Here is a 14,077-nt window from a genome sequence, read left to right as displayed (position 1 = left end):
GGCTGGTTGCTCCCTTGTCTCCAGGTCCTCAATAAGACTCCCCACTGGCACAGCTATAGGGTCCAGGTCTCAGCCTAGTTGGGCAAGCTAAAACCTACAGTACCCTCTCTGTCCAACCAGTGCTTCATGTCCCTGCCCAAGTAGCTGACACAACACACACACACTTTGAGATAAGTATTTATACTACTTCACAGACACTCCTGGAAAAGGCTGACACAAATTCTCCAGCTGTGCCCCTTTACCCAGACTATATGGTAGTAATTACTGCCACTACCCAACTAATAATATCAGCTACTAAAAGGCCCTTAAAATGGTGTCCAATTATTACTATGCAATATTATTATCCAATGGTAGTATGACTAACAGTCAAGGCTTACTTTAGAGTGGCCTGTTACAATAACCTCTATAAATATGCAATGTACTCTAGAGCTTATCTCTACACAAATCAGCCACATGTAGAAGCTTTTAAAAATATTTAATAATAAATAATTAAAACACAAGACAAAATTACTACACCACAGAGATATCCAAGAGTTCAGAGATCACACAGAAACTTAAAATAATACAGTAGGACAGGTCTGATTTCAAAGAAAAATATGTAATTAATCTTTACTAGCTTTAACTATTTCTACAAGAAATCACAGTGGTAGAACTTACATGTGAGCATAAGGCAAAGTGCTGATAAGTTAGATGTCCAAAGTCAAAATGCTTCCAGTCTCTTGTGAGAAATAGTATTTAAACATTACTAACAAACATGTCTCTTAGGCCCTTCCCAAATTACATCATTTTTGACAGTTAGGTTTTCCCAGTATTCATATTGCATCATCTTAACACCTGGTCTGAGTTCTCAGGCCACAAACTGCATTATTTAGCAATCTAACACCTACTCAGAAACTTACAACAATACAAGGCATTTCACATATACATTCTAGCAGAAACTAGAGCAATAAAGCACCTTCCACATCTAAATTCTGGTCATAAACGTTAGCCTTAAAACAATGGGCATGAAATCTTCATCTAGACGCACTAGAACCGACTTGTAAAACATTAAAGAGATTCATAAGATCTTTTAAATTTTAAAAGACACATTTGAAATACGTGGCTTGGTTTTCCTTACAGCAGATGGCAATGTTGCAACAATCTTGAAATTCACATTTTACAGTGTTTTCTTACATTTAAAAACACAAGCCTGTATTTTACATTTATTTACAAATGCCAGAATTATATATCAAATTCTATTTGACTATGCTGGCAGCCTTTGCCCATCTCTCCCCAATTTTCACAGCCACATTTAATGGTCCCTTGCCCTGAGACTAATAATTCAGAATATAGCCCTGTCTTCGGATAGCATAGCCTCCGTTTTAAGTTTTTCATGTTCTTTTACATCAACTATGGTTTCTCCCCCACAATCTGGGCTATATGGGTGTCAGTTTGGAGAATTTTCCAATTCCTATCCAGAATATCCCTTATTGCCCTACTATCCCTAGTATACGAGAAAATAAATTAAGTCTTATTATCTGGCTTCTTATGTACCTTATGATATGTCCGAGGTTTGGAAAAATATGGTCTGGCTCTATCATTCCTCATAGCCTTAACATCAACTGCTGCTTTATGAATCTCATATTCATGATACCCCCTAGTGATGAAATCATTACTCATTTTATTAAATTCTTCATCCCATCTAGTATCCCTATCAGTCAATCTAGAACAATGCATTGTTTGACTCTTCAAAATATTATTAAATATATGGCCAAAGTGCATGATAGTTCTATGGAGGTATGATGCACAATAGCAGTCTTTAGTATATCTATCTGTATGGACACAGCCTTTATTATCAATGCTCATTTGAATATCTATAAATTCAATAGCATCTGCAGAATATTTTCCTGTGAACCTTAAAAATTCACTACTGTGATTCATATACTCAATCAGTTCTCATAGTTTCAATTCATCACCTATCCAGAAAATACAAAAGTCGTCTACAAACCTTCTATAGAATAGTAAGTATAATAGGCTAAGGGATGTATGAGCAAACTTTGAGATTCCCTATTCATGGAGGTGTTCATCACAGCAGTGCATGCCACCACAATACTCAGTAGCTATCCTGTTCATGGAGGTGTTCATCACAACAGTGCATGCCACCACAATACTCAGTAGATATCCTATTCATGGAGGTGTTCATCAAACAGTGCATGCCACCACAATACTCAGTAGATATCCTATTCATGGAGGTGTTCATCACAACAGTGCATGTCACCACAACACTCAGTAGATATCCTGTTTATGGAGGTGTTCATCAAACAGTGCATGCCACCACAACATTCAGTAGATATCCTATTCATGGAGGTGTTCATCACAACAGTGCATGCCACCTCAACACTCAGTAGATATCCTATTCATGGATGTGTTCATCACAACAGTGCATGCCACCACAACACTCAGTAGATATCCTATTCATGGATGTGTTCATCACAACAGTGCATGCCACCACAATACTCAGTAGGTATCCTATTCATGGAGGTGTTCATCACAACAGTGCATGCCACCACAACATTCAGTAGATATCCTGTTCATGGAGGTGTTCATCACAACAGTGCATGCCACCACAGCACTCAGTAGATATCCTATTTATGGAGGTGTTCATCACAACAGTGCATGCCACCACAACACTCAGTAGATATCCTATTCATGGAGGTGTTCATCACAACAGTGCAATCCACCACAGCACTCAGTAGATATCCTCTTCATGGAGGTGTTCATCACAACAGTGCATGCCACCACAACACTCAGTAGATATCCTGTTCATGGAGGTTTTCATCACAACAGTGCGTGCCACCAAAGCACTCAGTAGATATCCTGTTCATGGAGGTGTTCATCATAACAGTGCATGCCACCACAACATTCAGTAGATATGCTGTTCATGGAAGTGTTCATCAAACTGTGCATGCCACCACAACACTCAGTAGATATCCTATTCATGGAGGTGTTCATCACAACAGTGCATGCCACCACAACACTCAGTAGATATCCTGTTCATGGAGGTGTTCATCACAAGAGTGCATGCCACCACAACACTCAGTAGATATCCTGTTCATGGAGGTGATTATCACAACAGTGCATGCCACCACAACACTCAGTAGATATCCTATTCATGAAGGTGTTCATCCAACAGTGCATGCCACCAAAACACCCAGTAGATTGTCATTTGTGATGGCTCACCATAGTGCAGGGCAGCATCCTTATAAAGTTCCATGCAGCAAATATGCCACTACCATTGTGGACTATGTGGCAGATAAGGCTTGGAGGACACTCCTGAACATCTACTGATTTACCTTCAATGCTGCATACATTTCAGGGGTTAGATGCATGTTGTGATGGTGTTTCATATGTCTATTAGTCTAAGAAGTGAGGCAGACATGAGTATCACCATGTTCTGTGATTGTAAAACACAACTATGTTTCTCAGTATCATGGCCGGACTCTGCAGAGGTGCTGACATCAGACCATTGTCCAGTCTCATCCATTTCTACTTGTTGTCTGTCAGTGCTTTAGGAATGTGACAAGACAATTGACAGCAATAGGCGTAAGTGACATTTAACTGAAAAAAACCACTTTCAGCAAACTGGGAATTCCCTTTTCCCCTGACATTTGTTAGTCTATAAATGGTATTCTAACATGACATGGTAAAGCACCCCCCCCACAAAAGCATATTCCCTGCAGTTGTAGTAATTTAAACATTTAGGTAATCAGGGCAAACACAAAAAAAATTCTGTCAACATACAAAGAAACAGGAATCTATGCTCTGTTGTGCCCTTCAGCCTGAGACCTTTGTCAGAATGGAAAACGTACACCTTAACAGGAAATCCAGATACCTGCTGATAGAAAAACTTTCTAGAAACCAGAGCACACACTCACTCACTTTGCCAGTTAACTATAAGTAAACTACTGAAAATGTTGTAAACTCCAGAAGTTAACTCCCTTTCTGCATACTTGCATGAATATCTATGAATCTCATTATTTCGCTTTTATGTACCAGATCCTTTTCATGCAACAGATACCTGAGAGCCCTATCATGTTCTCAAAGTGCCAAGGATGGCTGATGCATGAGAGCTGTACATGCATGTGTGCTGCACAACTGAGCAGTGAGATGCATGAGAGCTGCACATGTATGTGTGCTGCTCAACTGAGTACTGAGATGCATGAGAGCTGTACATGCGTGTGTGTTGCACAACTGAGCACTGAGATGCATGAGAGCTGTACATGCTTGTGTGCTGCACAACTGAGTACTGAGATGCATAAGAGATGTACATACGTGTGCACTGCACAACTGAGTACTGAGATGCATGAGAGCTGTACACATGTGTGTGCTACACAACTGAACACTGAGATGCATAAGAGCTATTCATGCATGTGTGCTGCACTACTGAGCACTGAGATGCATGAGAGCTGCACATGCGCACGTGCTGCACAACTGAGTACTGAGATGCATGAGAGCTGTACATGTGTGTATGCTACAGAACTGAGTACTGAGATGCATGAGTGCTGTACATGCTTGTGTGTTGCAGAACTGAGTACTGAGATGTTTGAGCACTGTACATGCATGTGTGCTGCACAACTGAATACTGAGATGCATGAGAGCTGTACATGTGTGTGTACTGCACAACTGAGTACTGAGATGCATGAGAGCTGTGAATGCATGTGTGCTGCACAACTGAGTACTGAGATGCATGAGAGCTGTACATGTGTGCGTGCTGCCTAACTGAGGACTGAGATGCATGAGAGCTGTAGATGCATGTGTGCTGCACAACTAAGTACTAAGATGCATGAGAGCTGTACATGCGTGTGTGCTACACAACCGAGTACTGAGATGCACAAGAGCTCTACATGTGTGTGTGCTGCACAACTGAGCACTGAGATGCATGAGAGGTGCACATGCACATGTGCTGCACAACTGAGTACTGAGATGCATGAGAGCTGTATATGCATGTGTGCTGCACAACTGAGTACTGAGATGCATGAGAGCTGTACATGCATGTGTACTGCACAACTGAGTACTGAGATGCATGAGAGCTGTACATGCATGTGTGCTGCACAACTGAGTACTGAGATGCATGAGAGCTGTACATGTGTGTGTGCTGCACAACATAGCACTGAGATGCATGAGAGCTGTACCTGCATGTGTGCTCCACAACTGAGTACTGACATTTGTTTTCAGTGAAAGTCCAAATGGGTTAACAAAAATATCCATTTTCTGCAGATGCCCATGGAGAAAAGTTCCACAAATATCTTAACAATAACAATAGCATGTGGTTGAATGTGTGTCATAACAGTCACAATTCCAATAACATTTAAATGACTATACTGTGACATTAATTAATGTAAGATACAGTAATTGAAGGTACACAAACAATACAAGAATGAAATAAGATAATTTATATAGGGTGAGCATCATCAAAAGGAGGTAAGAGTAACCTTGGAGTAAACAGAAATAGAAAAAAAGAAAGTGAAGGATACCAATGAGACAGCAAGAGAAATATTATCAGGAGGAAGTAAGGTAGTAAAAATACATATATAGTCCAGAAAGGTAGTAAAAAAAGATTCCAGACAGTGGAGAGACTGGTGTAGTATAAGCTAAGAGACTGGGAAATTTCAAATAAGATAGTGAAGGAGACCATCCAGGTGTAGTTCAGGACAGTGAATGCTTGCACAGAATTTGACTGTTGAACACCTGCACTTAAACACCTGTATGAAATTTTGCTACACCATTTGACTTTTTTAGCATCATGTGAGGCGGAGATTACATCTTGCTCCTCAAAGCATAAACGCGTATAGGTCTTTATAGTGTGTGAAGAAGTGAAATATTTTATCTCCTTCACAAATGCCACTCTGGAGGACATCCATATTCCACCACCTATGGACAATCCACAACTGCTGCAGCTAGTTGTGAGTCAGCTACAGCCACATGAACATGTTGACTGCATTGCTCCCCTGTACTGAATGGTACATTTTTTGGCAATGCAGGACCGAGCCACTGCACCATCGCAAAGCCAGGAAGCTCTGGCCATCACCTACATTACATCATCCATTGGTGTTGGTCCTTAATAGACTGTGCTTTGGGCATCCTTAGCAGGCCACATGCAGCCAGCATCCCAACCTCTCCCCTGTGTTGTATGATCGTCTTCCTAGTATTGTCCTGTCTCATACTTCAGCATGGTCCAACCATACTCATCACCATTTGTCTACCCCCTGTATGCATGTGTATATTCCATGCCATCCCTACTTTGAGTGAGCAAAACCATGCCTGATTGTTTCCTGCGTGTCTGTTTGCCCCCACAAACTATTCTATACCATTTTCCATACCCAGTTTACCCCTGAATACTTCATCACCTCATCCTTTCTCTCCTTAATAAAAAAGTGTGTTTATTCCCACAAAAAATAAAGTGTGCCCTAATCCCTGCCACCTCGCACTTTCCTGTGTCTTCTGTTTGTATGTTTCCCTCTGCTTGCTCTATCGTCTTTGCTATTATCAGACATAACCCTTGTGTATCCCATTTTTATGATAAACGTTTGTGGCTGTATGACTTTGGCAGCCCCAGAATGATGATTTGGGCACTGTACTTGAAGGCCACAGATAGTGATCATTGTGACACTTTGCACTACAACATGTAAACATTCTACACTACGTTACAGTATTCTGCATGGTTTGGTAATTCTTGATTACTATAATATGGTACTACAAGGGTTCAGTCTGTTTGGCACTACCACAGAATGCTCACGCGCCGTCTGTTCCCATTCCTCTGCTTCTTGCTGTGAACCACGCAATTTGCCACACTTACATTAAGACCACTTTTTTGTGCAAACAGTGCGTACTGAATGTTTCTGAATTCACCCCAATTTGATGGTTGTACTGATTTTATATATGTTAATGTTTCCGAGATTTCCTTCCTGGGACACTGCTAAAAATGAGAATTGAGTTGGACATTCCTAGCCAACAAATAAAAATCAATAAATAAATTACGTGTGCAGTACTGTGCATGAACTTTAAATTACGAAGGAATAACTTTGTCTAAGAGAATGTTTTGATTCTCAATGAAGTGTATCAATCTGAATGTAGAGTATATAAAAACAGCAAGTAACTTTGAGATATTTAAGAGTAAACTGAATGTTTATTATACCTATGGGCGTATGATGCTGGGTAGTGTTTTAGACTATAGGACTTTCTCCCTGTTCAGTATTGATATGTATGCATATCTTGAACATGGACAATTACATCCACAGTAAACCACCTGCTAAATAGATTTGCATGTATCATAGAAGGCAGGTCATGTGGAATGTGTGCAGAATGCACAAGGTTGATCTGCTTTTACTACCTGGCATGAGAAGCCCAATTTGCTTGTTTTTCAAACTATACGTGTATAAATGGTCATATGTGGGCTGGGTCCAGAAGCCTTTATTTTACATTTCACAGGAAGCTTGGACAGTTTTAACAGAGCACTTTAAGGTGTGAAATGCATACTGTTAGGCAAGAGATGCATCTTGATTGAAGATGTGATACTATACAGTGAGAAAATATTTTTTTCTCCATGAATTGCATTAAAGACGTGCACATTTGGGGATAAAAGTATTGCAAAAAATGAAATGGCATCTGCAAGTTTGGAAGGACACTGCTGAAGAGGCTTCAACGGTGATTCATAGGTACTTGTCAAGATACAGCGAATACAACACTTCTGATGAATATGTAGATTCTTGTTGGCATAATACTCCATTCACAGCAGTTCCATGGTCTGGCATGTGGTGCCTTTGAGAAATATAGTCATTCTGCACTGTGAAGTATGTATAATGTTACAATATGAGTCACCTGCACCAAAATGATATTACACAAACACACACTCATGATGCAACAATGCACAAAATACCAGCCATGCAAGTGATACGTGGTATCGCTGTTTCAGATCCCAGTGTCTTACTATATTTTTCAATGAACGGATTGCTGGATGAAAAGAAACAAGCCTGATGGAAGTGTGCAGTCAGGGAACTTTGTCGTCATATGCATCGTATGAAGAATACCTATCCACAGACATGCCAGTCATAAATACCAAGGACACCTTTTTTATTTTTATTCCTTTTTTATTTTTATTCCTTTTTTATTTTTATTCTGCTTTTGTTTACCGGGTTTGTCCAACTGGATTTAGTCAAAAACTCATTTTCAATGGAGGCCTGGGGAGTAAAGCTCCAACATATTGCAAACATTTATAGACATTTAGTAATATACATGAAAAGGCATTAACTAATATACGTTAACAGTTACACATACATTTGCTTATTAGATTAAATTCATATGAAATAAAGGCCATTATTACAGTATAAGGGATATGTATGTATTAGTAGACATTGAACATTGAACATTTGAACAGGTGTATTGGTGAGTTTGTCACATAGATAATAGATGTGATTAGAGCTTAGAAATCCAAAGAAATAGAGATGAGGGAAGGAATTAGGTAAGGCAGAAAATATTAATATTGTACTTAAGAGGTGGAGTATAAAGTAGGTTCAGAGACAGTTATATATATATATAGCTATTATAAGGTTTATATTAGAACTATAGAAGTGGGAATTGAGCAGTGCCTGCGGGGTCTGTAGCAGGGTCTTTCTCACACTTGTCTATCAGTGGCAGACAGCTGATGCCCACACCCAATATTCAGCAGTGGGTGAGATGTCTTGGATTGTAAGGCATGACAAAAGTAAGGAATATGATATGCTGCATGCAACATGCAGTGAAACATAAAGAAGTGAGGCTGGAACAAAACAAGACCAGTAGTCCATTTACACAATAATTCCCTCTACAGGTGCTCCATTTTTATCTGTCCTAGGCATCCATTTAGTCTTGGTTGACTGCATTTTGCCACACATTGATCTCTCCACCCTCTCTGTGTAAAAATGTTTCCTTACGTCTGTATCAGGTTATCCACCTTGCTGGTACCAGTACATATCTTCTTATTCTTTCCCTCTGTACTTACTGCTCTGCCCCACCCTTCATACATTTGTCTTGGGACTGCAGTGTAGCCACTGATATTGAAAATGTCTTCCAACGTGCCTTTGTTAAAATCTCAGAATGTGAGCAGGCTGTCAAATACCCAAGTCTTCATTTCTTTATTTAGTCACCAAGACTTGACAAAGTACACCAGACAAAAATTACTACAAACCTGTACTATAGAAGAATACCTTAAGCATCTCTTGAGTCTGTACTAGAGCTAGTATCCTGTTGTTTTTTTTTTTTTTTTTTTTGGTTCCACTGGACCTCATCTTTACTGGCCCAGGCCCCAGTACCCAATGTCCATGCTGGTTCTACCAGCTACTGTCCAATCCCCCCACTCCAACTTACTCTATTTTTAATAGGGCTGGTCGTGGATCATTAGGGTGTCTGGAGTCTTGTCTCATCTGTACTTCTGTCCGGAGGATGGATTTTTTATGAATGATCTGCCCACCCACTCACTTTCCCCATCACATATGTTTGATGTTTGAGGGTAACCCCTCTCTTTGGTCTGCACCTCATCTTAGGGAGCATATCAATGAGCACCCTCCCACCTTGAATGGGCATACCCATCCCTTCCCTGCTGCTCTGTCAGTCGCCCGTGTCACTAATCAAGTCTGGGTTGGCTGGGGGGTAGTCAGGGCTTTATCCCTCTATGCCACTGGAGGGGCCTAACTGCAGTATGCTGTTCTTCCTAATCAATATAATTTCAGATTACAATAAATAAATTCATCTTCTTCTGTCCTCTCTGTGAAAAATACACTGATATGCATGATCCCCCTCATCAAAACACCAAAGTACGTGACACTGTATTTATTTATTTAGTTAGTTATTTATTTGCATTTCACACAAGTCTTGGCATCAGCAGTGATCAGGTCTGCCTTTCTGTCCAAATACAATATGACAACAGATAAATACTGTTACAGTCTATTGATTACTGACCCTCATCCTGACAGCTTCCCCCTAACAGCCACCCCTGTTTCTATTAAGTCATCCCATGTCCTACTCACTTCACCCTTCCTGTGCCCTTCCACCATAAGCTGTAATGTTCTCATTAAAGTCCCATCAGACATTGTACACACTACTTTGCTAAGGTCCACATCTGATCATCTTATGATGGGCCAGGTACAGAAAGGGAGAAGTTATAAATCTCAATAGAGCAAGATATAACACAGGCACTTTCTTTGATAAGGCAATATTAAAATGTTAAAGTTGCACACAGTCAAATTTTAATGAAGAAAATTTCCAAAATTGTACATGTGATGTAAACATAGCACTCTATTTATGCAGTTTCCATCTGCAGACCCTGGAAACTACAGACCCATAAGTTTCACTAGTCTTATAAGTAAAGCCATGGAAAGAATTATCATGGAGATGATCAATAGGGCTATAGTAAACCTCCAGACACTGGACACAGCCCAGTTTGGATTCATCAAGGGCAGATCATGCCTACTCAACCTGGTGGACTTCTTTGAGAAGTTCACCAAAGCAATGGATGAGGGCAAAATGGTTCACACTGCCTACCTTGACCTGGCCAAGGCATTTGACACAATACCCCACTAGGGCACTGTTGACAAACTCAAGAGGTTAGTTACAAACTCGTATGTCACTCAGTGGATAGCCAAATGGCTCACAGACAGGACCCAGGAAGTTAGAATTGGGAAGTCCACCTCTACAAAGAGGCCAGTCACAAGTGGAGTCCCTCAAAGATCAGTCCTTGGACCTCTCCTTTTTGTCATTTACTTCTCAGACATCAAGGCCAATGTCAGTGGTCTCTGGCTGATTAAATTTGCAGACAGTTGCAAATTAGGAGCTGTCATTGAAGCCTACACTGACACAAATGTTCTCCAGGAGGGGCTCACACAGACAAACAACTGGTGCCAGAACTACGGACTAAAACTAAATGCCAAGAAATGCATAATAGTATCCTTTGGGAAGTCATCTATCCCTGGTAACTATCATATTGACAACATACCCCTTAGAGTTGACCCAGTAGTCGGGATCTTAGGGACACACACATAGTAATCTCGCCTTTGATCATCATGTGCCTACAGTAGTGAGGAAATCATTCTATGTTGCTCAACTTATAAACAAAGGTATGGCATCTAAGTCCAAGGAAGTAATTGTTCCACTGTGTTTGGCATTTGTCAGACCTACCCTTGAGTACAATGCCTCCTTTGGTATGTACCTGACCAGGCATATCCAACAAATGGAATGTCTTCAGAGGTTCCTCACTAAAAGAATACAGGGCATAAGTAAAATGTCCTTTGCAGACCACCTCATGGCCCTATCCCTGTATTGTCTCCTACAGGCTTTTGAGGGGAGATTATGCCTGGCATACAAGACATTGCCAGACCTCAGTGTAATGGACCTCCTGCATATCCACAAAACAAACAGCACCAGGATTACCTGTTCTAAGGAATTAAACCTTGCATGTGATATAAACAGGACCTGCTAGAGAGACAGGTATGTATCCCAGAGACTAATCCTTCTCTGGAACAGGCTCCCCATCCATGCGAAACAGAGTTCCTTCCTAACCCAATTCAAGTGCAATTGGACAATTGGATAGGGAACAGGAAATTCATCCCTGGTTTGGCACCCATGTCTCTAATGGACACAGGTAACCTGTAAATGGTTCATCTCCCAGGCCCATGCTTACACTTATCAAGGGTATCAGAACTTGTCAGAGATTTGGGATGCGTGGCTAGGCTTAAAAATGCCATTGTGGTCATTAGCTTAGTAAACACCTATGAACCTATGAACCTATAATAAAACATTTTTGTGTTAATACTACAGATGCTAGTAATAAAACTAGATGTACTGGTTGTACGTATGTGTTCGACACTCAAATTTGTGAATACAGTTGCATAATTGTATTGAGTAATACTAAGCCTGGGATTGCTGTACCCCAGAAAATTTCCTATACTTTAAGGCACAATGACTTCACACTTAAATAGCAGAGGTACAGGCAACAAACCTTCATGTCAGGGGGCTCAGGGGACTGAAGCTTTTGTGTAAAAATGTTTTTTTAGTTGCAAAGAACAGTTTGATTTTGCCTGTCTTGTGACTGCTTCAGTGTTCACACATTTTACTCTTAAATATTTCTGCTGTGATAGTTATCCAATAAGTTAGTCTCATAATTCAAATTAATCACCTTCAAAAATGCTTTTAGTATTTCGGTAATAAGACAAAAATCATGACCCATCACTGTTATTGTACCACCAAAATACTACTTACAAGGATACCACTTCATGTAGTACTAGTAACAAAGGAGTCTTTTGGGAAAATATTTTTCTTTACTGATTTTTCAAGATATTTATAATTTTTGGATACATCAAAACAGCAAAACATATATCCAAATGGGTAACACCAGCAACAATATAAAATGAAGGAAATAACTATAAAATGGCTAACACAACCAAGGTACAAGATAAAAAACAACTTTTATTAAAATGATAAGCACTCACACCACACAGGTGCATCAGATCATATAACAGAGTCAAATGTATGAAGACTTTTAAAAACCTAATGATACAAAGCACATGACTTCAGAATTGGTTTTAAAGGTAAAGCCTCATTCAGACCTGACTCCTTCTTTGCTTGTAGCCTAAGAATCCATTGAAGTTCAACACATTCAGTCTGATTAATCTTGTTTATTTAGCTCAATGTACTCACTGCTCTTGTTTTTATATTGGAAAAAACAATTGCTCCCTTAGAGAACTTGTTTTGGAACATTTATATGATATTAGAAAGAATAAGGTGCCCAATGCTTAGCTAAACATGTTCATATACTGGGTGAATGCCACAATTTTGAATTTCTTGTTTTACAATTGTTGGTTATTAGTTTGAGGGGTGGTGATGTGCGTAATAAGACTGAATGTACTGAACTTCAATGGATTCCTAAATATCACGTGCTTTGTATCATTAGGCATTTAAAAGTCTTGATACATTTGATTTTGTTATGTGATCTGATGATGCACCTGTGTGGTGTGAAAGTGCTTATTATTTTAATAAAAGTCGTGTTTAATCTTATGCCTCGGTCGTGGTAGCCATTTTATATTTATATCAAAACAGGCCTTTGAACAAGATTTGAAAGAAAACCTTTCAAATTTCTTACTCAGTTTCAGACATTAGGCCTTCATAATCCATAGATAACAATACTGTCATATTTAAAAACTATGTCAGGAATAAACATTTCATAATAAGTGAGCAAGCAGTTAAATGTTCAGTCTTTAAAGTGACGCAGGTGCTGTACAAATACATGAAAAAGCAAAGGTGGCTAGGTATTCCGAATCACTTTAGCTATCAAATACCATGGGCCAGATTCTGAAAGGCTTGCTCTCAGTGTAAGTCTGCCTTGATTTCAAAAGACTTTCCCTCAGTATAAGTGACTTACTTTGGTGTAAGGCCTGTCTATAAACAGGCTCATTATGATTAGCAGATTCCAAAACACCTGCTCTCAGCCTACTCTAAGCGTAAATGGTCATTTACACTGAGAGCAAGTCATAGCTATGCTAATATGTACTTATTGTGTGCATGTGTGTGTGCGTTTATATTTATATACTGTATTCAGTTTTAATTTTTTTTTCATTCTATTAAAAATATATTTATTTCATTTCTAGGGTGATTGGTTTAGATGAAAAAATATGAAATAAACAACAAATATAACAGTAAAATGCTCTAAAATACAGTTTATTAAATAAATAACATAAACTTCCATTCAGTAAGCTTTCATACCAACAAGAGCTTCAGCACTGACTGACCAAAGGTCATATTGGGCACAGTCATGGCTTCATCCACATGCACCACAGAACCGACAATCCAGTGACCAGTTTGAAATACAAGTAACCGTACAATAAAGTTAAACTAATTGTTTTTTGCCTTTCTTGATCCTAATGTAGGTACTATTTAGAGAGAAAAACAAAAAGGCATGTCTATGTTACTTGAGTAAAAGCCATTCCTCAGTAAACTACATGAAGACAAAAAAAATGAAACCTGAGAAATGTAACTGGTGTAATGTTAGAAAGTATTTACTTAAATTAACTGC

The 14,077-nt window shown here is 39.4% G+C and overlaps 1 protein-coding gene across 1 annotated transcript in view; it reads left to right on the top strand.

Annotated features, from left to right (window-relative positions):
* LOC122816372 (testis-expressed protein 2-like) overlaps nucleotides 1–14,077 on the top strand; it is a 434,050-nt gene that overhangs the window by 167,589 nt on the left and 252,384 nt on the right. The gene's annotated exons all lie outside the window — the stretch shown is intronic.

This window comes from Protopterus annectens, chromosome 12.part0 (genome assembly GCF_019279795.1).
Source record: "Protopterus annectens isolate FY-2018-M chromosome 12.part0, PAN1.0, whole genome shotgun sequence".
Lineage (NCBI taxonomy): Eukaryota > Metazoa > Chordata > Ceratodontiformes > Protopteridae > Protopterus > Protopterus annectens.
This window is presented reverse-complemented; position numbering and strand designations above follow the sequence as displayed.